Here is a 16125-nt window from a genome sequence, read left to right as displayed (position 1 = left end):
AAATTTAATCCATGGTCGTCATGCCCGAGCACTTTTGATCGCTGGGATCATCCGACTAGTATCCGTCATGGTGGTTCAGCCGCACTAGTCCTAGACCCAATAATTGATGGGTTGCACCTGACTCGCGTCCTTATGGACGGAGGCAACAGCCTCAATCTGCTCTATCAAGATACAACACGAAAAATGGGCATTAACCCATCACGGATCAAGCCCACCAGGACTACCTTCAAAGGAGTCATACCAGGTGTAGAAGCCCGCTGTACGGGCTCAATCACACTAGAGGATGTCTTCGGATCTCAGGACAACTTCTGAAGCGAGGAGTTAATCTTCGATATCGCCCCCTTCCGCAGCGGCTATCACGCACTACTCGGACAGACTGCGTTTGCTCGATTCAACATAGTACCACACTATGCTTACCTCAAGCTCAAGATGCCCGATATGCGCGGCATCATAACGGTCAACGGAAATACGGAACGCTCCCTCCATACAGAAGAGCACACAGCTGCCTTAGCAGCAGAAGTACAGAGCGGCCTTCTCAAGCAGAACCTTAATTCGGCTGCCGAGCCCACGGACACCGTTAAGAGGGTCCGAGATACTCTGCAGCAGGGGAGCTCAGCTCGTCAGGAGCTCGACTAGCAATCCGACCTCCGTCTCAGTCCTGATAAGGTGGCGGCATTCGTGTCGCACGTACATAACTACGCACTTAAAATCCCATGGGCATCGACGGAGGCATAGCTAGCTTGTGGTCCATAGTACGGCTCAACTGACATCGGATACACACATACTTTCACTTTTAATTTTTCCTTTGCAGGTCTCAATCCCACAGGCCCCATCTGGTGGACTGGTCATCGGCCCTCTTGAAGGATAAACACACCAAGACGGCGAGAAACACAGACATATGCGGACATTTTAGGTGATTCCGTTAAGAATAACTCTACCTATTTTTCAGGACCCACATGCAGCTCTCCCTGGGTTTCGGCATGTCAAATAGCCTATGGCCTATCACACTACCTGTATCGATGTGCCTTGACGTACTAATTAAAATACAATGAGAACAGTCAGCAGTTGGAGCTTTAGGATCCCAGCTTTTTACCTTTGTACCTTTTCTGTTTTCTTCCTCTTTTTCAGCTCCCCTGTGGATAACCCTATCAGGTAGCACCCATACACTTTGGTACGTTTGATGTTTGCCAGGGTCTTCATAGCACCTTATGGCAACAAAAGTCCGAACACTTTTTATAAGTATAGTTCGGCACCCCAAATTTAGCATTATATGCATTGGCTCCGAATCATGTCTTTGGTCAATAGTTGGGTTGCCCGGCTCCTGTGCTTGCTACCTTACATTCCGCTATACTGACTAAGGTAGTGAAGGGAGAACTACTGCGATTGTGCCTTGGTTTATCCAAAGGAGCACCTCAGTAGAGAAAGCCAAAAACTGACTGTCATGATGCGGCGAGAGCCGGTCAGCTGTTCGGAGGTTACAAATCGTTGGAGATTTCTTCCGCATTACGCGAAGGATTGGTACTTCCCGATCAGATGCTCATAGCACTCTAGTTCGGATAATAGGGGTTGCGCCCATGTTTTTATTGTCGAATTCCTATGGCTAAGTGAGGGCGTTACAGCCACATAGTCTGGTTGCCTGGTTCGTTGCGCTAAAAAACTCGTTCAAGGACCATCTAATTGGATCAAGATTGTTTAGATTCCATCCCGAACACCCCCATACTACCTACGTGGGGGCAGAAGCTGACGATTGGTTAACCCTCAAATTTCATACAACACGGCCGCACAAGAAGTAAAAATTTAAAAACATAACAAGCGTTCTATTGCACAATCACTTTGTTTTATCATACAAGGTAGAGGGAGCTCGAATACATTCATTCAAACATAGTGTCTTTCGCACAATGATCCGCAACAATGCGGGACCCCTCCAAGACATTGCCGAAGTATCGCTCGGGTGTGCGGTGCTCCTTGCCCTCCAGCGGCCCCCCGGTTGCTAGTTTGACAGCGTCAAAGCTTCACTCACCAGACCTTGCAATAGGAGAAGGCCAGACGTGCGCCCTCGATGCAGATAGACCGCTTGACGACGTCCAGCCGAGGACAGGCATCCACTAGTCGCTTCACGAGGCCGAAGTAACTGTCTTCGGCTGGCCACAACCGGATTATTAAATCCTTCATGGCCAGTTCGGCCGCCCTATGCAGCTCGACCAGCTATTTTAGCTGATCGCTGAAGGACACCAGATGTTCTGGCGCAAGATATTGCGACTAGAACAGCTTCTCCGCGGAGCTCTCTTCTTCGGCTCGGAAGAATTCTGCGGTGCCAGCCACACTGCGCGACAGATCAGTAAAAGCCCCTGGAGAACTCCGAATCCGGGTTAGTAAACAATATTTCATCTTCACATTCTTACTTTTCATATTGCATGCCTTACCCGCCACAATCTTCCTGGCCTCCTGGATCTTCTGGAGGGCGCCCTGGGCCTCATTTCGAGCTGCCTCCGCGCTCTGGCGAGCGTTGGCGAGTTTGGTCTCTTGAACCGACGCATCACGCTCCAAGGCCTCGCACTTCTTCACCGCGTCCTCGAGCTCCTGTTGGACCTCGTTGACACGAGCCTTGAGCTTCTTCCGAGCGGTCTGCTCCTTGACAGCATTCCCTTCGGCTTCAACCAGGGTCTGTTTCAGGGCCTCGACCTCGGTCGTCGCCTCTGTACACGTCATGGCATTTCGGTCATTGCATATCATTTTCCTTTTTTCGAATACATAACAGGTTATTACTTACCATGTTTTTCCTGGAGCTGCCTCTTCACCTGGCCCAGCTCTTCCTCGGCCTCCGCCAGTTTCTGCTTCAGTCCGGAGACTTCGGTAGTATGCGAGGCTGCAGCCAATAGCGACGCCTGTGTTTACATTTCAGAAAAATTTAGTTAGTTTCCTGCAATAGGAGATTGAACCTCTGCCAGGCTTTTTCTTTCCGAACACCGGACAGTGTCTTAGGGGCTACTATCTACATTGGGATTTTCTCTTTTCTGCGTCGCTTACCTCAAAACCTGTCAGCAGGCTGCTGCAGGATTCAGTTAGTCCGCTCTTGGCGGACTGAACCCTTTCAATTACCGTGCCCATAAGTGAAGGAAATATGCCCTAGAGGCAATAATAAAGTTATTATTTATTTCCTTATATCATGATAAATGTTTATTATTCATGCTAGAATTGTATTAACCGGAAACTTAGTACATGTGTGAATACATAGACAAACAGAGTGTCACTAGTATGCCTCTACTTGACTAGCTCATTGAATCAAAGATGGTTAAGTTTCCTGACCATGGACATGAGTTGTCATTTGATAAACGGGATCACATCATTAGAGAATTATGTGATTGACTTGACCCATTCCGTTAGCTTAGCACGATGATCGTTTAGTTTGTTGCTACTGATTTCTTCATGACTTATACATGTTCCTATGACTATGAGATTATGCAACTCCCGAGTACCGGAGGAACACCTTGTGTGATACCACACGGCACAACGTAACTAGGTGATTATAAAGGTGCTCTATAGGTGTCTCCGATGGTTCTTGTTGAGTTGGCATAGATCAAGAATAGGATTTGTCACTCCGATTGTCGGAGAGGTATCTCTGGACCCTCTCAGTAATGCACATCACTATAAGCCTTGCAAGCAATGCAACTAATGAGCTAGTTGCGGGATGATGCATTACAAAACGAGTAAAAAGACTTGCCCGTAACGAGATTGAGCTAGGTATTGAGATAACGATGATAGAATCTCGGGCAAGTAACATACCAATGACAAAGGGAACAACGTATGTTGTTATGCGGGTTGACCGATAAAGATCTTCGTAGAATATGTAGGAACCAATATGAGCATCCAGATTCCGCTATTGGTTATTGACCAGAGACGTGTCTCGGTCATGTCTACATAGTTCTCGAACCCATAGGGTCCGCGCGCTTAAAGTTCTGTGACGATCGGTATTATGAGTTTTTGTGTTTTGATGTACTGAAGGTAGTTCGGAGTCCCGGATATGCTCATATACATGACGAGGAGTCTCGAAATGGTCGAGACATAAAGATCGATATATTGGATGACTATGTTTGGATGCCGGAAAGGTTCCGGGATGTTTCGGATATTTACCGAAATATCGGGGGGTTACCTGAACCCCCCGGGGAGTATATTGGGCCTAATGGGCCTTAGTGGGAGAAGAGGAGGGGCGGCCAAGGGTTGCCGGCCCCTCCCCCTCTAGTCCAAATTGGACAAGGAGGGGGGGGGGGCGGCGCCCCCCTTTCCTTCTCTCTTCTCTCCCTTCCTTCTCCTCTCCTACTCCAACTAGGAAAAGAGGGAGTCCTACTCCCGGTGGGAGTAGGACTCCCCCCTTGGCGCGCCCTCCTCCTTGGTCGTCCGCCTCCCCCGTAGCTCCTTTATATACGAGGGCAGGGGGCACCCCATAGACACAACAATTGATCTGTTGATCTCTTAGCCATGTACGATGCCCCCCTCCACCATAATCCACCTCGGTTATATCGTAGCGGTGCTTAGGCGAAGCCCTGCGACGGTAACTTCATCAACATTGTCACCATGCCGTTGTGCTGACGAAACTCTTCCCTGAGCTCTACTGGATCATGAGTCCATGGGACATCACTGAGCTGAACGTGTGCTGAACGTGGAGGTGTCGTACATTCGGTGTTGAGGATCGGTCGATCGTGAAGACGTACGACTACATCAACCGCGTTGTTATAACGCTTCTGCTTAACGGTCTACGAGGGTACGTGGACGACACTCTCCCCTCTCGTTGGTATGCATCACCATGATCTTGCTTGTGCGTAGGATTTTTTTTGAAATTACTACATTCCCCAACAGTGGTATCAGAGCCAGGTTTATGCGTAGATGTTATATGCACGAGTAGAACACAAGTGAGTTATGGGCGATACAAGTCATACTGCTTACCAGCATGTCATACTTTGGTTCGGCGGTATTGTTGGATGAAGCGGCCCGGACCGACATTACGCGTACGCTTACGCAAGACTGGTTCTACCGACATGCTTTGCACACAGGTGGCTGGCGGGTGTCAATTTCTCCAACTTTAGTTGAACCGAGTGTGGCTATGCTTGGTCCTTGTGAAGGTTAAAACATCACTAACTTGACGAACTATCGTTGTGGTTTTGATGCGTAGGTAAGAACGGTTCTTGCTTAGCCCGTAGCAGCCACGTAAAACTTGCAACAACAAAGTAGAGGACGCCTAACTTATTTTTGCAGGGCATATTGTGATGTGATATGGTCAAGACATGATGAGATATAAATTGTTGTATGAGATGATCATGTTTTATTAAAGTTATCGGCAACTGGCAGAAGCCTTATGGTTGTCTCTTTATGGCATAAGATGCAAGTGCCATGTAATTGCTTTACTTTATCGCTATGCGATAGCAATAGTTGCAAAAGCAATAGTTGGCGAGACGACCATGTGACGACACATTGATAGAGATCAAGATGATGGAGATCATGGTGTCATGCCGGTGACGATATAGATCATGACGGCACTTTAGAGATGGAGATCAAAGGCGCAAGATGATCATGGCCATATCATGTCACATATTTTGATTGCATGTGATGTTTATACTTTATGCATCTTATTTTGCTTAGTTTGGCGGTAGCATTATAAGATGATCTCTCACTAAATTTCAAGGTAAAAGTGTTCTCCCTGAGTATGCACCATTGCCAAAGTTCGTCGTGCCAAGACACCACGTGATGATCGGGTGTGATAAGCTCAACGTTCATCTACAACGGGTGTAAGACAGTTTTACACACGCAAAATACCCGGGTTAAACTTGACGAGCCTAGCATATGCAGATATGGCCTCGGAACACTAGAGACCGAAAGGTCGAGCGTGAATCATATAGTAGATATGATCAACATAGTGATGTTCACCATTGAAAACTACTCCATCTCACGTGATGATCAGACATGGTTTAGTTGATTTGGATCACGTGATCATTTAGATGACTAGAGGGATGTCTATCAAAGTGGGAGTTCTTAAGTAATATGATTAATTGAACTTTAATTTATCATGAACTTAGTTCGGATAGTATTTGCATAACTATGTTGTAGATCAATAGCTCGTGATGTAGCTCCCCGTTTATTTTGATATGTTCCTAGAGAAAAACTAAGTTGAAAGATGTCAGTAGCAATGATGCAGATTGGATCCATGATCTGAGGATTATCCTCATTGCTGCACAGAAGAATTATGTCCTTGATGCACCGCTAGGTGACAGACCGATTGCAGGAGCAGATGCAGACGTTATGAACGTTTGGCGAGCTCGATATGATGACTACCTGATAGTTTAGTGCACCATGCTTTGCGGCTTAGAATCGGGGCTTCAAAGATGTTTTGAACTCCATGGAGCATATCATATGTTCCAAGAGTTGAAATTAGTATTTCAGACTCATGCCCATGTCGAAAGGTATGAGACCTTTGACAAGCACTTTGCCTACAATATGGAGGAGAATAGCTCAACTAGTGAGCATGTGCTCAGAATGTCTGAGTACTACAATCACTTGAATCAAGTGGGAGTTAATCTTCCAGATAAGAAAGTGGTTGACAGAATTCTCTAGTCACTACCACCAAGTTACTGGAACTTCGTGATGAACTATAATATGCAAGGGATAACAGAAACGATTCCCAAGCTCTTCGTGATGCTGAAATCGACGAAGGTAGAAATCAAGAAAAGCATCAAGTGTTGATGGTTGACAAGACCACTAGTTTTAAGAAAAGTGCAAAGGGAAGAAGGGGTTCAAGAAGAACGACAAGCAAGTTGCTGCTCAAGTGAAGAAGCCCAAGTCTAGACCTAAAGCTGAGACTAAGTGCTTCTACTACCAAGGGACTGGTCACTGGAAGCAGAACTGCCCCAAGTATTTGGCGGATAATAAGGATGGCAAAAGTGAACAAATGTATATTTGATATACATGTTATTGATGTGTACTTTACTAGTGTTTATAGCAACCCCTCAGTATTTGATACTAGTTCAGTTGCTGAGATTAGTAACTCAAAATGGAAGTTGCGGAATGAACAGAGAATAGTTAAGGGTGAAGTGACGATGTGTGTTGGAAGTGGTTCCAAGATTGATATGATCATCATCGCACACTCCCTATACTTTCGGGATTAGTGTTGAACCTAAATAAATGTTATTTGGTGTTTGCGTTAATCATGAATATGGTTTGATCATGTTTATTGCAATAAGGTTATTCATTTAAATCAAAGAATAATTGTTGTTCTATTTACATGAATAAAACCTTCTATGGTCATACTCTCAATATAAATGGTTTATTGAATCTCGATCGTAGTGACACACATATTCATAATATTGAAGCCAAAAGATGCAAAGTTAATAATGATAGTGCAACTTATTTGTGGCACTGCCGTTTAGGTCATATAGGTGTAAAGCGCATGAAGAAACTCCATGCTGATGGGTTTCTGGAATCACTTGATTATGAATCACTTGATGCTTGCGAACCATGCCTCATGGGAAAGATGACTAAGACTCCGTTCTCAGGAACAATGGAGCAACTGACTTATTGGAAATAATACATACTGATGTATGCGGTCCGATGAGTGTTGAGGCTCGCGGCGGGTATCGTTATTTTCTGACCTTCATAGATGATTTGAGCATATATGGGTATATCTACTTGATGAAACATGAGTCTGAAACATTTCAAAAGTTCAAAGAATTTTAGAGTGAAGTGGAAAATCATCGTAACAAGAAAATATAGTTTCTGCGATCTGATCGTGGAGGAGAATATTTGAGATACGAGTTTGGTCTTCATTTGAAACAATGCGGAATAGTTTCACAACTCACACCACCTGGAACACCATAGTGTAATGGTGTGTCCGAACGTCATAACCGTACTTTATTAGTATGGTGTGATCTATGATGTCTCTTACTGATTTATCACTATCATGTTGGGGTTATGCATTAGAGACAGCTGCATTCACGTTAAATAGGGCACCATCTAAATCCGGTGAGACGACACCATATGAACTGTGGTTTGTCTAGAAATCTAAGCCGTCGTTTCATAAAGTTTGGGGCTGCGATGCTTATGTGACAAAATTTCAACCTGATAAGCTCGAACCCAAATCGGAGAAATGTGTCTTCATAGAATACCCAAAGGAAACTGTTGGGTACACCTTCTATCACAGATCCAAAGGCAAGATCTTTGTTGCTAAAAGTGGACCCCTTTTAGAGAAGGAGTTTCTCCTCGAAAGAAGTGAGTGGGAGGAATGTAGAACTTGATGAGGTAATTGTACCTTCTCCCGAATTGGAAAGTAGTTCATCATAGAAATCAATTCCAGTGATCTCTACACCAATTAGTAAGGAAGCTAATGATGATAATCATGAAACTTCAGATCAAGTTACCACCGAACCTCGTAGGATAACCAGAGTATGGTCCTCACCAGAGTGGTACGGTAATCCTTTCTAGAAGTCATGTTACTAGACCATGACGAATCTACGAACTATGAGGAAGCGATGATGAGCCCAGATTCCGCGAAATGGCTTGAGGCCATGAAATCTGAGATGGGATCCATGTATGAGAACAAACTATGGACTTTGATTGACTTGCCCGATGATCGGCCAGTCATTAAGAATAAATGGATCTTCAAGAGGAAGACGAACGCTGATAGTAGTGTTACTATCTACAAAGCTCGAATTGTCGCAAAATGTTTTTGACAAGTTCAAGGTGTTGACTACGATGAGACTTTCTCACTCATATCAATGCTTAAAAGTCTGTCCGAATCATGTTAGCAGTTGCCGTATTTTATGAAATATGGCAAATGGATGTCAAAATTGTATTCCTTAATGGATTTCTTAAAGAAGAGTTGTATATGATGCAACCAGAAGGTTTTGTAAATCCTAATGGTGCTAACAAAGTGAGCAAGCTCCAGCGATCCATCTATGGACTGGTGCAAGCATCTCGAAGTTGGAATATACGCTTTTGATGAGTTGATCAAAGCATATAGTTTTATACAGACTTGCGGTGAAGCCTGTATTTACAAGAAAATGAGTGGGAGCACTACAACATTTTTGATAAGTATATGTGAATGACATATTGTTAATCAGAAATAATGTAGAATTTTCTGGAAAGCATAAAGAAGTGTTTGAAAAGAGTTTTTCAAAGAAAGATCTCAATGAAGCTGCTTACACATTGAGCATCAAGATCTATAGAGATAGATCAAGACGCTTGATAAGTTTTTTCTATGAGTACATACCTTGACAAGATTTTGAAGTAGTTCAAAATGGAACAGTCAAAGAAGGAGTTCTTGCCTGTGTTGCAAGGTGTGAAGTTGAGTAAAGACTCAAAACCCGACCACAGCAGAAAATAGAAAGAGAATGACAAGTCATTCCCTATGCCTCAGTCATAGGTTCTATAAAGTATGCTATGCTGTTTACCAGTCCTATTGTATACCTTAGCATCTTGCTGGCAAGGGAGTACAATAGTGATCTAGGAGTAGATCACTGGACAGTGGTCAAAATTATCCTTAGAGGACTGAGGAAATATTTCTTGGTTATGGAGGTGATAAAAAGAGTTTGTCGTAAAGAGTTACGTCGATGCAAGATTTTTACGTCGATCTAGATGACTCTAAGTCTTGATCTGGATACATATTGAAAGTGGGAGCAATTAGCTAGAGTAGCTCCGTGCAGAGCATTGTAGACATAGAAATTTGCGAAATACATACAGATCTGAATGTTGCAGACCCGTAGGCTAAACTTCTCTCACAAGCAAAACATGATCACTCTTTGGGTGTTAATCACATAGCGATGTGAACTAGATTATTGAATCTAGTAAACCCTTTGGGTATTAGTCACATGGAGATGTGAACTAATCACATAAAGATGTGAACTAGATTATTGACTCTAGTGCAAGTGGGATACTGAAGGAAATATGCCCTAGAGGCAATAATAAAGTTATTACTTATTTCCCTATATCATGATAAATGTTTATTATTCATGCTAGAATTGTATTAACCGGAAACTTAGTACATGTGTGAATACATAGACAAACAGAGTGTCACTAGTATGCCTCTACTTGACTAGCTCGTTGAATCAAAGATGGTTAAGTTTCCTAGCCATAGACATGAGTTGTCATTTGGTTAACGGGATCACATCATTAGAGAATGATGTGATTGACTTGACCCATTCCGTTAGCTTAGCACGATGACCGTTTAGTTTGTTGCTACTGCTTTCTTCATGACTTATACATGTTCCTATGACTATGAGATTATGCAACTCCCGAGTATCGGAGGAACACTTTGTGTGCTACCAAACATCACAACGTAAGTGGGTGATTATAAAGGTGCTCTACAGGTGTCTCCGATGGTTCTTGTTGAGTTGGCATAGATCAAGAATAGGATTTGTCACTCCGATTGTCGGAGAGGTATCTCTGGGCCCTCTTGGTAATGCACATCACTATAAGCCTTGCAAGCAATGGAACTAATGAGCTAGTTGCGGGATGATGCATTACAGAACGAGTAAAGAGACTTGCCGGTAACGAGATTGAGCTATGTATTGAGATACCGACGATCGAATCTCGGGCAAGTAACATACCGATGACAAAACAGCGTATGTTCTTATGCGGTTTGACTGATAAAGATCTTCGTAGAATATGTAGGAACCAATATGAGCATCCAGGTTCCGCTATTGGTTATTGACCGGAGACGTGTCTCGGTGATGTCTACATAGTTCTCGAACCCGTAGGGTCCGCACGCTTAAAGTTCTGTGACGATCGGTATTATGAGTTTTTGTGTTTTGATGTACCGAAGGTAGTTCGGAGTCCCAGATATGATCACGGACATGACGAGGAGTCTCGAAATGGTCAAGACATAAAGATCGATATATTGGATGACTATGTTCGGATACCGAAAAGGTTCCGGGATGTTTCGGACATTTACCGGAGTACCGGGGGGTTACCAGAACCCCCCGGGAGTATATTGGGCCTAATGGGCCTTAGTGGGAGAAGAGGAGGGGAGGCCAAGGGAAGCCGTGTGCCCCTTCCTCTCTAGTCCAAATTGGACAAGGAGGGGGGGGGGGCGGCGCCCCCCTTTCCTTCTCTCTTCTCTCACTTCCTTCTCCTCTCCTACTCCAACTAGGAAAAGAGGGAGTCCTACTCCCGATGGGAGTAGGACTGGGAGTAGGACTCCCCCTTGGCGCGCCCTCCTCCTTGGCCGACCGCCTCCCCTAGCTCCTTTATATACAGGGCAGGGGGCACGCCATAGACACAACAATTTATCTGTTGATCTCTTAGCCGTGTGCGGTGCCCCCCTCCACCATAATCCACCTCAGTTATATCGTAGCAGTGCTTAGGCGAAGCCCTGCGACGGCAACTTCATCAACATCGTCACCATGCTGTCGTGCTGACGAAACTCTTCCTTGAGCTCTACTGGATCGTGAGTTCGCGGGATGTCATCGAGCTGAACGTGTGCTGAACGCGGAGGTGCCGTACGTTCGGTGTTGAGGATCGTCAATCGTGAAGACGTACGACTACATCAGTCGCGTTGTTATAACACTCCCGCTTAATGGTCTACGAGGGTACGTGGACGACACTCTCCCCTCTCGTTGCTATGCATCACCATGATCTTGCGTGTGCGTAGGATTTTTTTTGAAATACTACGTTCCCCAACAATAAGGACACGGTGCACATCCACAATGGAAGTGCCTCGCAGCGCCTCCAGCAGATTATCCGGTGCCCCTGGTTGGACAGGGGTCACCGGCGGAATAGGCATCCCCCCTTCTTTCGAAGGAGGTTGCGTGCCAGATTCCGAAGCCGCATCGGTCTCCGAAATTGAGTCTGGTTGAGGCCCGAACTGAATACGGCCCTCCCCACCAGTCTCCATGGGGTTTGATTCCCCTTGGTGTCCGGCGACGGGGGTTTCGCCTTCTGGCGCCACTTGAGCCTCTCCCCCGCCTGGAACAGTCCTTCAGGACAACACCTCCGCATCGTCCTTGGCCTGGGGGGAGTGAGCGGCTTGCGGTGAATCGCTGGCCATCGCCTTGGAATCCAGCGAGCCTCCCGACGAGGATCGCGGGGAGCTGTTGCGGGCCGGACTACAATAACATAACCAATCATATCAATACAATGAGAAGGAGAAACTTTATGGGCGGATGTAAGTCTTAGCACTTACGATGCGGTCCGCGGCTTGGTGCGGGGGCGTTGCTCCGGACTGCTTTCAGCGTCCCATGCGGAGCTGCCCATGAGTGGGCCTTTCCCTTTCTTGGGCACGTCCGCCTCCAGAATGGTGGAGGCCGCCCTCTTCTTCTTCCCCTCATCAGGGGAAGGGTTTTTTCCCTCCTCCTCCTCATCGTCGTCGTCTTCAACGGCGGAGGAAGGAGTCTTTGTCTTCGGACGTTGCGTCCGAAGCACCCTTGCAGCGGCGGCCACTCCAGACCCCCTTGGCCTTCCCTGTGGCCTTCTTCTCTGGCGCCTTGTAGGGCACCGGTACTAGCATCTTCGCTAAACGTGGGATGACTGGTTCTTCAGGCAGCGGGGCCGGACATTGGATCCGCTTCGCCCTCTCCATCCAGTCCTGAAGAATCAATGACGATAAAAGCTTAGACATCATCCTTGAAACAAGCAAGTAAGGGATGCAGTAAGAATGATATACCTCGTTGGCGAGGTGGTTGATGTCATGCTCGCGGTCCGAATCTGTGGCCGGTGGTGTTTCGTTGCCCTTAAAAAGCAACCTCCAAGCATCTTTGTGAGTGGTTTCGAAGAGCCTCTTCAGGGTATGGTGCTTCTTCGGATTGAACTCCCATAGGGGGCGGCTTAGGCTTTGGCATGGAAGAATCCGACGAACTAGCATCACCTGGATTATATCGAAGAGTTTGATATCTCTATCCACCATGCTTTGAATGCGCATTTGCAGTGCTGTCAGCTCGTCTGGCGAACACCAGTTCAGGCCCTTCTCGACCCAGGAGGTGAGTCACATGGGAGCGCCAGAGTTGAATTCGGCAGTTGCGGTCCAGGTGGTGCTGCGGGGTTCTGTGATATAGAACCAATGTTTCTGTCATTCTTTTACAGTCTCCACGAAAGTGCCTTCGGCCAGGAGACATTGGCCAACTTTCTTACCATGGCGCCTCCACACTCCGCGTGCTGGCCATCCACCACCTTCGTCTTCACATTGAAGACCTTGAGCCACAACCCGAAGTGGGGCTGGATGCGGGGGAAGGCTTCACACACGATGACGAACGCTGAGATGTTGAGGAGGGAGTTCGGGGATAGATCATGGTAGTCTATCCCATAGTAGAACATCCGACCGTGGATGAAGGGGTGGAGTGGAAACCCTAACCCGTGGAGGAAATGAGGGATGAATACTACCCTCTCGTTGGGCTTCGGTGTGGGAATGATTTGTCCCTGGGCCGAAAGGCGGTGGGCGATTCCCTTCGCCAGGTACCCGACCGCCCGAAGCTCGGCGATGTCCTCCTCCTGGATGGTGGAGGCCATCCACTTGCCTTGACCTCCCGATCCGGACATGGTTGAGTGCTTGCTCGAGACGGAGAAGATGAGAACTTGGGCGCTGGAGCTCAAGAATGGAAGGGCGAAGGAAGAGAGAAGGCGTGGGTGAATAAAAGGGATTCTTATCTCCTTATAAAGGCAGTAAATATTGGACGCCTCCCCACTCGCCTTAAAATTTGCCTACTCCCGAAGGCTGTGTAAACGGCACGGTTGGGTTACCCACGCCTATATTGATGAGAATCCCGTAATAAGGGGACACGATCTCTGCTTTGACAAGACGTACCAATGGAAACCGCATCTCAAAACGTGGAGCGACAGACAAAAAATGGTCTGGACACGTCGATACATCCGAAGACTATTTTGGAGTTTGGAAGAAGGAACCCGCCTTTCAATGCCGAAGATAGGCTACGCATCGTATACCTTGTCATTGAAGCCAGGTTTAGGGGCTACTGAGGGAGTCCTGGACTAAGGGGTCCTCGAGCGTCCGACCTGTTAGCCATGGGTCAGACTGATGGGCTGTGAAGATACGAAGACCGAAGACTACACCCATGTTCGGATGAGACTCTCCTTGGTGTGGAAGGCAAGATTGATGACTAAATATGTAGATTCCTTTCTTTGTAACCGACCTTGTGTAACCCTAGATCCTCCCGGTGTCTATATATACCAGAGGACTTAGTCCGGAGGGAGAGAGACATTATCATAACTACACAAGCTAGACCTCTAGGGTTTAGCCATTACGATCTCGTGGTAGATCAACTCTTGTAATACTCATATTCATCAAGATCAATCAAGCAGGACGTAGGGTATTACCTCCATAAAGAGGGCCTAAACCTGGGTAAAACATTGTGTCCCCTGTCTTCCATTACCATCGACCTTAGACGCACAGTTCGGGACCCCCTACCCGAGATCTGCCGGTTTTGACACCGACAAGGGGCGTTAAACAATAGCGCTTGCTGGGAGGCAACCCAATTTTATTTTTATTATTGATTTTGTGTTCCTGTTTTTGAATAAATTTATCATCTAGCCTTTGGTTAGATGTGTTTTCATGTTTTAATTTAGTGTTTGTGCCAAGTAAGACCTTTGGGATAGTTTGAAACATTGTTGATTTGATCTTACTGAAAAATAGAAACTTTTGCGCCCAGTAAAATAATTTTCATTTATTAACGAAGCGTAAAAAAATCAGGGAGAAAGTTTCATCATGTTTTATGATACAGAGCCGTCGCCACCTCCTGTTCTTCGTCGGGAGGCTTGATCTGGAGTCCATTTGGAGCTCCGGAGAGGGGAATTTGTCGCCGTCGTCATCAACAACCTTGTGATGCTTACCGTTGGGAGTGAGTAATTCCATCATAGGCATACTGGAGGTAGATGGATATGGATGAGATTCGTCATGTAATCGAGTCAATTTGTTATGGCTTGATCCCTAGTATCCACTATGTTTTGAGATTGATCTTGCTATGACTTTGCTATGCTTAACGGTTGTTACTGGGGCCCGAGTACCATGATTTCAGATCTGAACCTATTATGTTTTTATGAATATATTTGAGTTCTTGATCCTATCTGCAAATTATATGTACGTATTATTATTTTGATCCGTAGACCCCATTGTAATTTGAGGAGTTCATGTATTCACTATTTGCTAATGCTTTGTTCCGATTCTCTATTAAAATGAGCGCCTTATTTACCCTTAGTTTCCATTAGGACTCCACTATCATGGGAGGGTAGGACAAAAGATGTCATGCAAGTTCTTACCGCAAGCACGTATGACTATATACGGAATACATGCCTATATATGATTGATGAATTCGAGCTATTATGTATTGCTTTAGGTTGTGACTGTTACATAATGAATGTCATCCAAATATCCATTGCCAGTCCATGCCTGCGCTTTTACTATATTGTCTTTGCTCAAGTTACTATTACTGTTGCGGCTACACTTGCTACAAAACTGCTACTGCTACTGCTACTGTTACTATTGCTACTACTGCTTCCATATTATTTTGCTACTAATAAATTGCTGCAACAAAGTGACTTCTCTGGTGTGGTTGAATTGACAACTCAACTACTAAGGATTATACATATTCTTTGTCTCTCCTTGTGTCGAATAAATAAATTTGGGTGAAATACTACCCTCGAAGACTGTTGTGATCTCCTATACTTGTGGGTCATTAAGATGCCACGAGAAGAATGAAATCTAATGATTACTTGGGATTTGGTGATAATGCTATGAAAAGAGTTCCACCCTCAGTGTTGGTTAGAAATTTCTTTGAGCACACTAATAATAAATTTGAATGGATTGTTAGGGGAGTGAATGCTGGATTCATAGACAATCTATTTAGGCATACCACTAGGAACCCCATAGAAGACGAAATAACTATTATATATGAGGGATTTCTAGTAGATGAACCACCCCCACGAGATTTGAGTTCAAGGATGTTAAAATCACTAAATATAGTCCTTTCTATTATTTATGTTTGTCTACTAGGAAACTTGCTATAGAAAGTAAGGAACATGAATGGGAAATGAATGATGAAAAACATGATCATTGTATCCTAACTAGCTAAAAGGCATTAACGAAAAGTGCTTGTTGGGAGGCAACCCAATATGTTTTTATTTTTTGTTTTAGTCAATATG

This window comes from Triticum dicoccoides, chromosome 5A (assembly GCF_002162155.2).
Source record: "Triticum dicoccoides isolate Atlit2015 ecotype Zavitan chromosome 5A, WEW_v2.0, whole genome shotgun sequence".
Lineage (NCBI taxonomy): Eukaryota > Viridiplantae > Streptophyta > Magnoliopsida > Poales > Poaceae > Triticum > Triticum dicoccoides.
This window is presented reverse-complemented; position numbering follows the sequence as displayed.